The sequence below is a fragment of the Callospermophilus lateralis genome, unplaced genomic scaffold, assembly GCF_048772815.1.
Source record: "Callospermophilus lateralis isolate mCalLat2 unplaced genomic scaffold, mCalLat2.hap1 Scaffold_765, whole genome shotgun sequence".
NCBI classification, from domain to species: Eukaryota; Metazoa; Chordata; class Mammalia; order Rodentia; family Sciuridae; genus Callospermophilus; species Callospermophilus lateralis.
In genome coordinates this window covers 577,636-581,438 of record NW_027515667.1, presented here as the reverse complement: position 1 = coordinate 581,438, position 3,803 = coordinate 577,636, and the positions used below count along the sequence as shown (strand labels likewise).

Genomic DNA, 3,803 nt, shown 5'->3' with positions numbered 1-3,803 from the left:
CCATTAGAGCCTCAGAGAGGTTCGTTGTCTGGCCTGGGAAAGAAAATATTTATGAGGTGTCACTAATGTTTCAGAGAGCGCTGTTATCTGATCAGAGAGCCAGGCATGGATGAGTTCAAGGCACGGGTAGGCATTCCAAGCAGGTTCAGAATTTGCAGTAATTTATAGTAAAGCCAAAATTAAGTTTTCACGGCTTTCTGGCAAGATGGCTCCCAATTTTAATAAAAGATCAGGTTGGGTCTATCAAGCCTGTCCCTTACTTTTGGAAACTCCTCTGCAACCTGCAAGCTTGTGAACTTCTGAGCATTTTACATTCCAGATATGTATTCACAGATTTTCGAACTCTTCTCCTCCAATTGCGTCTTACTTGGGGTGAAGGTAATATCAAGGCATTGTCCTGGATGAGAGTGGGAAGATTTTTGTGTAGCACATATTTGCATACACATTTAGAAGATCACTCCTCCTAAACACTGTTGGAACAGTAAATTCAATCTATTTGGGGAGCTTCCTAGCTGAACAACATTATATATAAATCCAAGTTCATTAAATAAATAGTTTTGGATCAGTGGATGATATATATTTCAAGATGAATTTAAATTGGCATATATATTGCTACATTTTAATGTCCGTGTGTGTTTTGTGTTTAAAATGTTTTGTGATTTATGTGGATTTATAGTCAAATTTTCACAAGATTATTCTCAGAAATATTCATCCACCTGAAATACATATTTTTTTCCTAGTACTGAAAACTAACTTCAGTGAATGGTGCATAAATATCCTAAAAATTCTACTCTACAGTAACTGACCCAGATTAACATCAATGCAAGTAGATTTCTATGGGACATGATGTGTATTTTGATGTTCATTTTTATTCAACACTGGTACATTACTATTTCTGCAGTTAATGCACATCATACAATATATATTTCATCCAATATTTCGCAAATTTATAGGCATGTGTTTCACGTTCAATCACTTCCTGATTCAGAACACATGTATACCTCCAGGTTTCTTGACTATTCTTTTCATGAAACTTCTTTTCAAACACATTATTTTTGCTTTGCATAATCACTTTTGAAGCAAAACTCACACACCTTTCAGGATAAACCATAACCCTAATATTACCATTAGATGTATAACTGGTTGGTATGAATGATTGTATATCAATATGAGATTTCTTTTATGTTTTCAGATATCAATTCAATGTATTATTTTAAGTGGAACCAGTTATATTTTTTACACAAAGTATGATCTATTCATGCATTATCTGCATATTCATAGACACAGGGTACACCTATTTGTACCCGGAATACTAATTTATACGTCTACAAAATATTGCTACAGAAATGGTGAAAGAAATACTCATATCACCTTATCTACATATACATTTTCACAATAATATTCTGGATACAAAATGCAAAGGTCACACTTATGATTTTACCAAAGCCTAAATGGAAAGTGAGCATGGATTAATGAAAACATCCATGTCCTGGTTACCTAATGCTCTCATAGATCAATGCAATTTGTGACAACATATTTGTTTCTTCCTAAGATTATACATTCAAACTCAACCCGTTTGAAAATATCAAACAAATTACACACTTTATACTTTTGCTGATTTCCTAATGTCTCTATTTATATCTGCTTTCCTACATATTTTCCACAATTCATCATTGTGACTGACTCTTCACATGTGCTGACATTTACATTCACTCTTTATTCGAAACCCTATTTGTAAAGAACTTTTGGTAGTCAGAGCGAGAACATTCCAGAGGTCGCCAGGCTCGGCGCTGCCGGTGTGGACGCGGACGTCGCTGGGACAGCCCTTCCCGCTGCTCGGCGTCGGCACCTGCCTGGCCGCCCTCCGCTCGCCCGCCCTGCCGCTCCGGACCCGGTTTCCAGCGCCTCTTCCTCCCAGTCCCGGGGGAGCCGCATTGGGTTTATGTCTTTATTTGACGAAAATGAGCTGTTGCTCAGCCATTGGTACCTGTATTGGAGAAACATAGCATACAAGCAAGGAGCTTACAGCCTCAGTGGCGAAAATTTTTTCATGTCAGAGACCGAGAACTCTTGCAGTCGTTTATGTCATCCCTTCTTCTCCAGACAGAAGATACCAAAAAGTTGCAATCAAAGATCTCTTCATCTTATTGATAAAGCCACTAATAAGCCAAAATGTTTGTCAACGTCAACCGCAGCGTGTCAGACCAGTTCTATCGCTACAAGATGCCCCGTCTGATTGCCAAGGTTGAGAGAAAAGGAAATGGAATCAAGACAGTTATAGTCAACATGGTTGACGTTGCAAAGGTGCTTAATCGGCCTCCAACGTATCCCACCAAATATTTTGGTTGTGAGCTGGGAGCACAGACCCAGTTTGATGTTAAGAATGACCGTTACATTGTCAATGGATCTCATGAGGCGAATAAGCTGCAAGACATGTTGGATGGATTCATTAAAAAATTTGTTCTCTGTCCTGAGTGTGAGAATCCTGAAACAGAACTGCATGTCAATCCAAAGAAGCAAACAATAGGTAATTCTTGTAAAGCCTGTGGCTACTGAGGCATGCTTGACACACATCAAAAACTCTGCACATTTATTCTCAAAAACCCACCTGAGAATAGTGACAGTGGTCCAGGAAAGAAAGGAAAGGAAAAGAAAAATAGAAAGGGCAAAGACAAGGAAAATGGTTCTGTATCCAGCAGTGAGACACCACCACCACCACCAGCAAATGAAATCAGTCCTCCTCCACATGCTGTGGAAGAAGAGGAGGATGATGATTGGGGAGAGGATTCAACTGAAGAAGCTCAGAGGCGTAGAATGGATGAAATTAGTGACCACACAAAAGTTCTGACACTCAGTGATGATTTGGAAAGAACTGTAGAAGAGCGTGTCAATATTCTGTTTGATTTTGTTAAGAAAAAAAAGAAGAGGGTATCATTGACTCATCAGACAAAGAAATTGTCGCAGAAGCAGAAAGGCTGGATGTAAAAGCCATGGGCCCTTTTGTTCTAACTGAAGTTCTTTTTAATGAGAAAATTAGACAACAGATTAAGAAATACAGGTGCCATTTCTTATGATTTTGTCACAATAACAAAAAAAGCTCAACCATACCTTCTTCATGGTTTGGAGTGTGTGGTGGCAATGCATCAAGCTCAGCTCCTCTCTAAGATTCCACATATCTTCAAGGAAATGTATGACACAGACCTTTTAGAAGAGGAGGTCATCATCAGCTGGTCAGAAAAGGCCTCTAAGAAATATGTATCAAAAGAACTTGCCAAAGAGATTCGTTTCAAAGCAGAACCATTTATAAAGTGGTTGAAGAAAGCAGAGGAAGAATCTTCTGGTGGTGAAGAAGATGAAGATGAGAACATTGAGGTGGTGTACTCAAAGACTGCCAGTGTACCGAAAGTTGAAACTGTGAAGTCTGACAACAAAGATGATGACATTGATATTGACGCCATTTAAAAGAATGGATGCAACCTTGCTTAACAGTGTAATGCTTCAAATTTTTCTCCATTATCAGCCAGAAGTGCAACATGTATGTGTAAAAGCTAAAATGGCTTAACATCATGCTACACTTTAATACTGAAAATATATTACTGTGAGTGGTCTGTAATTAGCCCAATGAGACATCTAGGAAGTCCATACACACATCAGTGAGCAAATGTAGTTTGCTTATTTATAGCATGTTTCTTTTGGAAAAACTAGTGGTGGACACATTTGGATCACATTTATACAGTTATAAAAATAAAGATTTGATTTTGGTCATTCTTCAGATTTTGGGCTCTGAATGACATAGCTAAAGT

At 38.3% G+C, this 3,803-nt stretch overlaps 1 pseudogene; it reads left to right on the top strand.

The window, feature by feature from the left end:
• Positions 1 to 2,043: 2,043 nt before the first annotated feature.
• Positions 2,044 to 3,462, top strand: LOC143640921 (eukaryotic translation initiation factor 5 pseudogene; annotated as a pseudogene).
• Positions 3,463 to 3,803: the final 341 nt, after the last annotated feature.